General features: G+C 39.8%; 1 long non-coding RNA gene across 1 annotated transcript in view; it reads right to left on the reverse strand.

Moving 5' to 3' along the window:
- LOC140104603 (uncharacterized) overlaps positions 1–13,138 on the reverse strand; it is a 213,273-nt gene that overhangs the window by 158,358 nt on the left and 41,777 nt on the right. The window lies entirely within an intron of this gene.

The following is a 13,138-nucleotide window of genomic DNA, read 5'->3' on the forward strand; positions in this document are numbered from 1 at the left end:
TAATACTGCCCCTATGTACAAGGATATAACTACTATAATACTGCCCCTATGTACAAGAATATAACTACTATAATACTGCCCCCTATGTACAAGAATATAACTACTAGAATACTGCCCCCTATGTACAGGAATATAACTACTATAATACTGCCCCCTATGTACAAGAATATAACTACTATAATACTGCCCCCTATGTACAAGAATATAACTACTAGAATACTGCCCCCTATGTACAAGAATATAACTACTAGAATACTGCCCCCTATGTACAAGAATATAACTACTAGAATACTGCCCCCTATGTACAAGAATATAACTACTAGAATACTGCCCCCTATGTACAGGAATATAACTACTATAATACTGCCCCCTATGTACAGGAATATAACTACTATAATACTGCCCCCTATGTACAAGAATATAACTACTATAATACTGCCCCCTATGTACAGGAATATAACTACTAGAATACTGCCCCCTATGTACAAGAATATAACTACTAGAATACTGCCCCCTATGTACAAGAATATAACTACTAGAATACTGCCCCCTATGTACAAGAATATAACTACTAGAATACTGCCCCCTATGTACAAGAATATAACTACTAGAATACTGCCCCCTATGTACAGGAATATAACTACTATAATACTGCCCCCTATGTACAGGAATATAACTACTATAATACTGCCCCCTATGTACAAGAATATAACTACTATAATACTGCCCCCTATGTACAAGAATATAACTACTATAATACTGCCCCCTATGTACAAGGATATAACTACTATAATACTGCCCCTATGTACAGGAATATAACTACTATAATACTGCCCCCATGTACAGGAATATAACTACTATAATACTGCCCCCTATGTACAGGAATATAACTACTATAATACTGCCCCCTATGTACAGGAATATAACTACTATAATACTGCCCCCTATGTACAAGAATATAACTACTATAATACTGTCCCCTATGTACAGGAATATATCTACTATAATACTGCCCCCTATGTACAGGAATATAACTACTATAATACTGCCCCCTATGTACAAGAATATAACTACTATAATACTGCCCCCTATGTACAGGAATATAACTACTATAATACCGCCCCCTATGTACAGGAATATAACTACTATAATACCGCCCCCTATGTACAGGAATATAACTACTATAATACTGACCCATATGTACAGGAATATAACTACTATAATACTGCCCCCTATGTACAAGAATATAACTACTATGATACTGCCCCCTATGTACAGGAATATAACTACTATGATACTGCCCCCTATGTACAAGAATATATCTACTATAATACTGCCCCCTATGTACAGGGATATAACTACTATAATACTGCCCCCTATGTACAGGAATATAACTACTATAATACTGCCCCCTATGTACAAGAATATAACTGCTATAATACTGCCCCCTATGTACAAGAATATAACTACTATAATACTGCCTCCTATGTACAGGAATATAACTACTATAATACTGCCCCCTATGTACAAGAATATAACTACTATAATACAGCCCCCTATGTACAAGAATATAACTGCTATATTACTGCCCCCTATGTACAGGAATATAACTACTATAATACTGCCCCCTATGTACAAGAATATAACTATAATACTGCCCCCTATGTATAAGAATATAACTACTATACTACTGGCCCCTATGTACAAGAATATAACTACTATAATACTGCCCCCTATGTACAGGAATATAACTACTATAATCCTGCCCCCTATGTACAAGAATATAACTACTATAATCCTGCCACCTATGTACAAGAATATAACTACTATAATCCTGCCCCCTATGTACAAGAATATAACTACTATAATACTGCCCCCTATGTACAAGAATATAACTACTATAATACTGCCCCCTATGTACAAGAATATAACTACTATAATACTGCTCCCTATGTACAGGAATATAACTACTATAATACTGCCCCCTATGTACAGGAATATAACTACTATAATACTGCCCCCTATGTACAGGAATATAACTACTATAATACTGCCCCCTATGTACAAGAATATAACTACTATAATACTGCCCCTATGTACAAGAATATAACTACTATAATACTGCCCCTATGTACAAGAATATAACTACTATAATACTGCCCCCTATGTACAAGTATATAACTACTATAATACTGCCCCCTATGTACAAGAATATAACTGCTATAATACTGCCCCCTATGTACAGGAATATAACTACTATAATACTGCCCCTATGTACAAGAATATAACTACTATAATACTGCCCCCTGTGTACAATAATATATCTACTATAATACTGCCCCCTATGTACAGGAATATAACTACTATAATACTACCCCCTATGTACAAGAATATAACTACTATAATACTGCTCCTATGTACAAGAATATAACTACTATAGTACTGCTCCCTATGTAAAAGAATATAACTACTATAATACTGCCCCTAAGTAAAATATATTGTAATACTGCCCCCTATGTACAAGAATATAACTACTATAATACTGCCCCTATGTACAAGAATATAACTACTATAATACTGCCCCCTGTGTACAATAATATATCTACTATAATACTGCCCCCTATGTACAGGAATATAACTACTATAATACTACCCCCTATGTACAAGAATATAACTACTATAATACTGCTCCTATGTACAAGAATATAACTACTATAGTACTGCTCCCTATGTAAAAGAATACAACTACTATAATACTGCCCCCTATGTACAAGAATATAACTACTATAATACTGCCCCCTATGTACAAGAATATAACTACTATAATCCTGCCCCCTATGTACAAGAATATAACTACTATAATACTGCCCCCTGTGTACAATAATATATCTACTATAATACTGCCCACTATGTACAGGAATATACTATAGTACTGCCCCCTATGTACAGGAATATAACTACTATAATACTGCCCCCTATGTACAAGAATATAACTACTATAATCCTGCCCCCTATGTACAAGAATATAACTACTATAATACTGCCCCCTATGTACAAGAATATAACTACTATAATACTGCCCCCTGTGTACAAGAATATAACTACTATAATACTGCCCCCTATGTACAAGAATATAACTGCTATAATACTGCCCCCTATGTACAGGAATATAACTACTATAATACTGCCCCCTATGTACAAGAATATAACTACTATAATACTGCCCCCTATGTACAGGAATATAACTACTATAATACTGCCTCCTATGTACAAGAATATAACTACTATAATACTGCCCCCCTATGTACAATAATATATCTACTATAATACTGCCCCCTATGTACAGGAATATACTATAGTACTGCCCCCTATGTACAGGAATATAACTACTATAATACTGCCCCCTATGTACAGGGATATAACTACTATAATACTGCCCCCTATGTACAAGGATATAACTACTATAATACTGCCCCTATGTACAAGAATATAACTACTATAATACTGCCCCCTATGTACAGGAATATACTATAGTACTGCCCCCTATGTACAGGAATATAACTACTATAATACTGCCCCCTATGTACAAGAATATAACTACTATAATACCGCCCCCTATGTACAAGAATATAACTACTATAATACTGCCCCCTATGTACAGGAATATAACTACTATAATACCGCCCCCTATGTACAAGAATATAACTACTATAATACTGCCCCCTATGTACAGGAATATAACTACTATAATACTGCCCCCTATGTACAGGTATATAACTACTATAATACTGCCCCTATGTACAGGAATATAACTACTATAATACTGCCCCCTATGTACAAGAATATAACTACTATAATACTGCCCCCTATGTACAAGAATATAACTACTATAATACTGCCCCCTATGTACAAGAATATAACTACTATAATACTGCCCCCTATGTACAAAAATATAACTACTATAATACTGCCCCCTATGTACAAGAATATAACTACTATAATACTGCCCCCTATGTACAAGAATATAACTACTATAATACTGCCCCCTATGTACAAGAATATAACTACTAGAATACTGCCCCCTATGTACAGGAATATAACTACTATAATACTGCCCCCTATGTACAAGAATATAACTACTATAATACTGCCCCCTATGTACAGGAATATAACTACTATAATACTGCCCTCTATGTACAAGAATATAACTACTATAATACTGCCCCCTATGTACAGGAATATAACTACTATAATACTGCCTCCTATGTACAAGAATATAACTACTATAATACTGCCCCTATGTACAGGAATATAACTACTATAATACTGCCCCCTATGTACAGGAATATAACTACTATAATACTGCCCCCTATGTACAGGAATATAACTACTATAATACTGCCCCCTATGTACAAGAATATAACTACTATAATACTGCCCCCTATGTACAGGAATATAACTACTATAATACTGCCCTCTATGTACAAGAATATAACTACTATAATACTGCCCCCTATGTACAGGAATATAACTACTATAATACTGCCCCCTATATACAAGAATATAACTACTATAATACTGCCCCCTATGTACAAGAATATAACTACTATAATACTGCCCCCTATGTACAAGAATATAACTACTATAATACTGCCCCCTATGTACAAGAATATAACTACTATAATACTGCCCCCTATGTACAAGAATATAACTACTATAATACTGCCCCCTATGTACAGGAATATAACTACTATAATACTGCCCTCTATGTACAAGAATATAACTACTATAATACTGCCCCCTATGTACAGGAATATAACTACTATAATACTGCCTCCTATGTACAAGAATATAACTACTATAATACTGCCCCTATGTACAGGAATATAACTACTATAATACTGCCCCCTATGTACAGGAATATAACTACTATAATACCGCCCCCTATGTACAAGAATATAACTACTATAATACTGCCCCCTATGTACAGGAATATAACTACTATAATACTGCCCCCTATGTACAGGTATATAACTACTATAATACTGCCCCTATGTACAGGAATATAACTACTATAATACTGCCCCCTATGTACAAGAATATAACTACTATAATACTGCCCCCTATGTACAAGAATATAACTACTATAATACTGCCCCCTATGTACAAGAATATAACTACTATAATACTGCCCCCTATGTACAAGAATATAACTACTATAATACTGCCCCCTATGTACAAGAATATAACTACTAGAATACTGCCCCCTATGTACAGGAATATAACTACTATAATACTGCCCCCTATGTACAAGAATATAACTACTATAATACTGCCCCCTATGTACAGGAATATAACTACTATAATACTGCCCTCTATGTACAAGAATATAACTACTATAATACTGCCCCCTATGTACAGGAATATAACTACTATAATACTGCCTCCTATGTACAAGAATATAACTACTATAATACTGCCCCTATGTACAGGAATATAACTACTATAATACTGCCCCCTATGTACAGGAATATAACTACTATAATACTGCCCCCTATGTACAGGAATATAACTACTATAATACTGCCCCCTATGTACAAGAATATAACTACTATAATACTGCCCCCTATGTACAGGAATATAACTACTATAATACTGCCCCCTATGTACAGGAATATAACTACTATAATACTGCCCTCTATGTACAAGAATATAACTACTATAATACTGCCCCCTATGTACAGGAATATAACTACTATAATACTGCCCCCTATATACAAGAATATAACTACTATAATACTGCCCCCTATGTACAAGAATATAACTACTATAATACTGCCCCCTATGTACAAGAATATAACTACTATAATACTGCCCCCTATGTACAGTAATATAACTACTATAATACTGCCCCCTATGTACAAGAATATAACTACTATAATACTGCCCCCTATGTACAGGAATATAACTACTATAATACTGCTCCCTATGTACAAGAATATAACTACTATAATACTGCCCCCTATGTACAGGAATATAACTACTATAACACTGCCCCCTATGTACAGGAATATAACTACTATAATACTGCCCCCTATGTACAAGAATATAACTACTATAATACTGCCCCCTATGTACAAGAATATAACTACTATAATACTTCCCCCTATGTACAGGAATATAACTACTATAATACTGCCCTCTATGTACAAAAATATAACTACTATAATACTGCCCCCTATGTACAGGAATATAACTACTATAATACTGCCTCCTATGTACAAGAATATAACTACTATAATACTGCCCCTATGTACAGGAATATAACTACTATAATACTGCCCCCTATGTACAGGAATATAACTACTATAATACTGCCCCCTATGTACAGGAATATAACTACTATAATACTGCCCCCTATGTACAAGAATATAACTACTATAATACTGCCCCCTATGTACAGGAATATAACTACTATAATACTGCCCTCTATGTACAAGAATATAACTACTATAATACTGCCCCCTATGTACAGGAATATAACTACTATAATACTGCCCCCTATATACAAGAATATAACTACTATAATACTGCCCCCTATGTACAAGAATATAACTACTATAATACTGCCCCCTATGTACAAGAATATAACTACTATAATACTGCCCCCTATGTACAAGAATATAACTACTATAATACTGCCCCCTATGTACAGGAATATAACTACTATAATACTGCCCTCTATGTACAAGAATATAACTACTATAATACTGCCCCCTATGTACAGGAATATAACTACTATAATACTGCCTCCTATGTACAAGAATATAACTACTATAATACTGCCCCTATGTACAGGAATATAACTACTATAATACTGCCCCCTATGTACAGGAATATAACTACTATAATACCGCCCCCTATGTACAAGAATATAACTACTATAATACTGCCCCCTATGTACAGGAATATAACTACTATAATACTGCCCCCTATGTACAGGTATATAACTACTATAATACTGCCCCTATGTACAGGAATATAACTACTATAATACTGCCCCCTATGTACAAGAATATAACTACTATAATACTGCCCCCTATGTACAAGAATATAACTACTATAATACTGCCCCCTATGTACAAGAATATAACTACTATAATACTGCCCCCTATGTACAAGAATATAACTACTATAATACTGCCCCCTATGTACAAGAATATAACTACTAGAATACTGCCCCCTATGTACAGGAATATAACTACTATAATACTGCCCCCTATGTACAAGAATATAACTACTATAATACTGCCCCCTATGTACAGGAATATAACTACTATAATACTGCCCTCTATGTACAAGAATATAACTACTATAATACTGCCCCCTATGTACAGGAATATAACTACTATAATACTGCCCCCTATGTACAGGAATATAACTACTATAATACTGCCCCCTATGTACAAGAATATAACTACTATAATACTGCCCCTATGTACAGGAATATAACTACTATAATACTGCCCCCTATGTACAGGAATATAACTACTATAATACTGCCCCCTATGTACAGGAATATAACTACTATAATACTGCCCCCTATGTACAAGAATATAACTACTATAATACTGCCCCCTATGTACAGGAATATAACTACTATAATACTGCCCTCTATGTACAAGAATATAACTACTATAATACTGCCCCCTATGTACAGGAATATAACTACTATAATACTGCCCCCTATATACAAGAATATAACTACTATAATACTGCCCCCTATGTACAAGAATATAACTACTATAATACTGCCCCCTATGTACAAGAATATAACTACTATAATACTGCCCCCTATGTACAGTAATATAACTACTATAATACTGCCCCCTATGTACAAGAATATAACTACTATAATACTGCCCCCTATGTACAAGAATATAACTACTATAATACTGCCCCCTATGTACAGGAATATAACTACTATAATACTGCCCCCTATGTACAGGAATATAACTACTATAATACTGCCCCCTATGTACAAGAATATAACTACTATAATACTGCCCCCTATGTACAAGAATATAACTACTATAATACTGCCCCCTATGTACAGGAATATAACTACTATAATACTGCCCCCTATGTACAAGAATATAACTACTATAATACTGCCCTCTATGTACAGGAATATAACTACTATAATACTGCCCCCTATGTACAGGAATATAACTACTATAATACTGCCCCCTATGTACAGGAATATAACTACTATAATACTCTCTTTAGTAGGGAATGGACCAGGGACCTAGTCTGTGTAAGTTACATAGTTACAACCTTCTTGAGAATCCTTTTGATGTCTAACTGATATATAATTAGTTAGTTTGGGTCTCTTCGTCAGGCCGGTATTACAGGCTTTTTGAATTGACAGATTTTCTACGCAAAAAGACAATAGCAATAATAACGCAGCCCCGAAAGCTTGTATCTTGTGTATATATCCGCTAGAAGCTGTCACCATCTCGAGAATGTGACTCTTTGACTTTTTTTTTGACCTTTCAAAAGCAACAGGAATTTCTTCATCTGGTTAAATCGATACAAAACCTTTTTTTTTTTTGTTACATAGTTGCTTATTGTGTATCTGATGCAGCACATATTGTGTGTCGTTGTTCTGGTTCTGGTGTCAGTACAAGGGCAGTCGGTGCTGATATGAGATCTATGATGAAGCGCACGAGGTGATACACGGCTCCGGCTGCCGGTGACCTCCACACTTTGTGCTGAAGTTTTCTATTACAGAATATATTTAGGAGCGCGGTGCTGACAGCCTCCTCCTAAATCATCTCTAACAGCGTCGTCCAGGTACAGGTTGTTGTGTTGGACATTAGGGGCCTCCTGCTGGTGATGGATGGAGGTCGGACAAGAAATGTTCTAATACTTTTGGTGCGGAGGAGATGGGTGCATGATATTACAGTACAAGGAACATTTAAAGGGGTCCCGACTTTAACCTTAAACTAATGAAGGGCATTTATCAATCTAGAACATTCTGCAACTTCCTATCATCAAGTCTAAAATCCCTGCTTTATGTCAGTGAATAGAAATCACTCACAGATCTCACGGCTGAGGGTTTGTTACAGTTCTAGTCATCCCATATTACGGTCCAGTTATCCGTACTGACACATTGTTACGAATACTCAGGAGAGAGATTTGAGCTGCCGCGGATTGCGCTACAAAATATAATGGGCTATATGAAGATAATAATAATTCCTTATTATAGCGCACACAGATTACTCAGCGCTGCACAGAGCTTGTCACATCCGTCCCTGTTCCCAATGGGGCTCACAATCTAATCAGCCTACCAGTATGTTTTGGAGTGTGGGAGGAAACCGGAGGACCCAGAAGAAACCCACACAAACACAGAGAACATGCAAACTCTTTGTAGATGTTAACCCTGGAACTTGAACCCAGGACCCCAGCGCTGCAAGGCTGTAATGCTCACCACTAAGCCACTATGCTCCAAGGCTGTAATGCTCACCACTGAGCCACTATGCAAGATTTATTATTTATTACAATAAAAAGAGCGTTTTTAGGGTAGTTCCATTATATAGGCCCTGGCACAGAGCTCCAAATCCCCTTCATAGCATATAATGCATAGATTCTGGATGACCAGTACTACCACTAGGGGGAGCTCAATGAATGAATATGTATACAGCTCCCAATGAACTCAACACATCTGTCAGTTAGCTCCAAAGTGCCCCCTAGTGTCGACTGTAGATTATTATACAAATGGCAGGTAATAAGTAGCAGATTTGACACATAAATACATGGATATGGGTCCCTTTTATAGAACTTCAAGATGAGGACCCAGAACATCTCCTCTTCTCTGTCTTATCAAATTAAATCCTGTAGCATCTTGTCTTATAAGTCTGCATTATGCTGGTCCTCAGTTATTCCTCTGGGAAATAAATGTATTACTGTATTTGTCAGAGGGGCGTGTCTATGCAGTCAGCACTGATAGGACCGTGTTACACCGTGTAGGGACACGCCCCATTGGTGAAACACACAGTTGTCAATCGCTTTGTGTATTGACATGAGGAATAACAGAGGGACAGCACAATGCAGGAGGATATCCATTCAGTGACTTCTCCGCAGAGTAACTGTAAGGGGTAAAATATTGAGGACTTATACATAAAATAAGTGAATGATGGGGACCCCGCGCCCCTAGACAGGAAGAAAATAGTGCCGTACTATCGGTAGTGGTCAGAGCAGGTCACTGCAGAACATCTTCTATTTATATGAAGGGGATCTAAGCTGCAGTCACTCAGAGCCGCTACACAGGGACCAATCTGCATTACACTACACCACATGGACCTCACGATCCTATGGCTAAGTCATCAATATCTGACCTGCAGAACCCCCAACACATCAGTTGCCGCACAGAAAATGGACCAGGAAGCAGCCAGCGCCGTTCTCCGTATAGTCGTGCAGTGCTGCATCTTAGTCTCCATTTATCGGAAATCTACCATCAGGATCCATCATGATAAACCAGTGATAATAATCTTATATTTGTTATCCATGGCCTCCTCCCTTCTGTATTCCAAATGTTTTCATTATGCTAATGACCCCGAAAGGCTCTAGGGGTGTTACCAGAGCCTCTCCGTGCTGTAGCTTCACAGGCCGTTACACTGTGCAGGAGCATTTTTCCCACCCACTGTGAGAGATTACATAAGTCAGCGGGGGAAAGTGGTGCAAAGGGTGGCAGAGACACTGTAACAACCTGCAAAGCTACAGCACGGAGGGGCTCTGGTATCACCTCCCAGTGCACTTCTGGCTCTGGAATCATTTTAAAAGTTGATTTTAGCACAGGAAGGAGGATAGGGATAATAAATATAAGGCTGGATGATGGATTCTGATGTTAGATTTCCTTTATTATGATTTGCCCTGCAGTGAGCGGGTTTGACCACTACACATGGAATGGCGCTGATCTGATGTGGAAGGGCCTATACCAAGGATAAGTTATCAGCCCGCGGCTATGAGTGTGTGTAACACCATCCATGTATCTGTAGGCAATGCAGTGAGCGCTTCCCCCCAGAGTCTCAGGAGAGGGAGGGGGGAGGATATTATAAGGAAGAGACAGTCCGGAGGAGGAGGTGACTGACAGATTAATAACTTGCTTGAGATGCATTTCTCCCCTAAACCCTCCTGCACCTTCGTGGATCCGCGTGGCAGGCGACCAGCGCAACGAAAATATTATCAGCCGTGTCCCCTTCAACAATGATTTATTATTAGCATTTAGTTATTACAATGTGGCAGCGCTCGGCTCCGTCGCCCCTGGAGTCATTTATATTTAGTCATGAGGCTAATATGATTGGGGGGTCCCGGGCAGCCCCCTCCCTCCTCCCGCAGCAGACGCTGTATTGTTGTGCTGCGCTGCTGACAGCCCTTGTAAAAGGGAAGAAAAAAAAGAAAGAGAGTACAGGAGTCGATCTTGCTTTGGCTTTTCACCATTAATCAAAGTGGCGGGGGATGGCGGAGTACCGGTGACAGGCTTTATCTGGCGGGGGGGAAGCGCTGGCAGATGGGTTTTATTAGAGACGAGACTTCCATTAGATGTGGTGCGCTGCGGCCGCGGTGGAGGGGGGATGGCGCAGGGACGATGCTGGGATGCTGAAGGTGGCGGTGGTGACGGTAGAAGGATGGAGGTGGGGAGCCGCAGATAGATAGATCAGTCACTCAGCCGGAGAGGTCCCGGCCGCTGGAAGCCATTGTGGGTGACAGTAAGACCAATCAAAGGAGGACGGAATCAAAAGGTACATCTTATCTGCTGCGGCCCAGCTGGACGTCCCCTGCTCCGCCAGGACCCTCCGAGGGCAACACGAATTAATCGTGCTGTCTAGCCGTGAGAAATTGTACCCGCTCAGGGGCTTCAAGTTCAAGTCAAGGCAGATATGATTAACCCCATCAACAGCGCCACAAAAGCCCCCCCCCCCACCGCCGTGGGCTGCGCCAGATAAGAGCCGCCGACTTGGCGAGCAACATGTTAAAATAGCGTCTCCTACCTGCAATTATTACCGGGTATAATACGGCTCTGTCAGGCAGGACGCCCCCCGCCCCCGCTGATGGAAAGATACATCCGTAATAAGGAAGACGACGGGGAAACGGGAGAAGTTTTTGAAGACCATTAATCAAAAAGTTGAGAGCGGCCGAGTGACAGCGCCATCAATACCGCACACCCCACCGGCCCCTCCGTGTGACGGCCCCCGGAGAGGAGCTTTATTATACTTATTTATGGGTTACCGGAGTCTTGTGCCGCTAATAACGATTTTATGGTAATTTGTGATTTTGATATCGATGAGTTTTAGGCTTTGCGGTGGTTTTTCGAGTCGATGATAAATGATGTAACCGGAGCGGGAAAGGATCAGGGATTTACGTTACGGATTAGGGAAGGGGCTGCACGGAATCTCCTATTATAAGGATTAGTAGAGGATGTGCAGTGACCTGGTCTGACCACTGCAAACGACGCGGCGCTGTCTGCTTCCTGCTCCATTCGCTATTTAATTGCTGCGGGAGCGCTGTGCCCCCTCCAATACCAGATTAAGGGCCTATTCTAAGGAGAAGGCCATTTTTTTTTTTTAGCCTTAAAACACCCTAATGATATAAGTGTCCCCTCCCCTCACATTTATTACTGTACGTCGCCTCCACTGTGTTCTCCAGTCACCGGGGCCCGTCAAAGTTCTCAGCGCCGGGGACTCCATAAGTTCCTAGAGGTCGGACAAAATATGGGGTCCCCTATTTAGCATTGGATTCATGTTCTTAAAGGGGTGAACACTGCTGATCCCCGGCGGCCGCCCCTCACTGACGGTATGCCCTCCCCGGCGGCCGCCCCTCACTGACGGTATGCCCTCCCCGGCGGCCGCCCCTCACTGACGGTATGCCCTCCCCGGCGGCCGCCCCTCACTGACTGCATGCCCTCCCCGGCGGCCGCCCCTCACTGACTGCATGCCCTCCCCGGCGGCCGCCCCTCACTGACTGCATGCCCTCCCCGGCGGCCGCCCCTCACTGACTGCATGCCCTCCCCGGCGGCCGCCCCTCACTGACTGCATGCCCTCCCCGGCGGCCGCCCCTCACTGACTGCATGCCCTCC

This window comes from Engystomops pustulosus, chromosome 10, assembly GCF_040894005.1.
Source record: "Engystomops pustulosus chromosome 10, aEngPut4.maternal, whole genome shotgun sequence".
Taxonomy (NCBI): domain Eukaryota; kingdom Metazoa; phylum Chordata; class Amphibia; order Anura; family Leptodactylidae; genus Engystomops; species Engystomops pustulosus.